This window comes from Meleagris gallopavo, chromosome 10, assembly GCF_000146605.3.
Source record: "Meleagris gallopavo isolate NT-WF06-2002-E0010 breed Aviagen turkey brand Nicholas breeding stock chromosome 10, Turkey_5.1, whole genome shotgun sequence".
Taxonomy (NCBI): domain Eukaryota; kingdom Metazoa; phylum Chordata; class Aves; order Galliformes; family Phasianidae; genus Meleagris; species Meleagris gallopavo.
The window spans coordinates 7,686,923-7,687,433 of NC_015020.2; positions in this window are offsets into that span (position 1 = coordinate 7,686,923).

Consider the following 511-nt stretch of genomic DNA (forward strand, 5'->3'; position numbering starts at 1 on the left):
CGCCTGGCCGCCCGGCTTCGTTCCTGAGGGCCGGGCCGCGGGGCTGGCGTCCCAGCGGCGCTTTACATCCCGAGCACGCAGCAATGACTGGCATCCGCGAGACAACGTGCAATTACTGCACATAATGGAGGCGTAGGGCATGCTAGATACATTCCTAACTCGCGTATTTACCCATGTCCAGCACACGCAAGGGCACGGCGATAGCGCTGTTCGTGTGCAGCAATCCAGGAAATTACTTCTATGCCAGTACGCAAAAGGCGCACCGTGGATCCTAAACCATTCACATTGCTTTAATATTGCCGTGGAGAAGACCAGAATGTGTCACATTTCGCGACAGGGCAGAATTAACTTTCAGACGCCGCCTCACGCCGGTGTCCCGCCACGCAGTACGGCGTGAGCCCCGCTGCTGTGAAGCAGCCCCACGGCACGGATGCGTGCGGCAGAGAAGGCCGAGTATCCCGCGGCCGCTCCCTGCCTCCCCGAGGGCGCGCGTCACCGGCAGGGGGCGAGC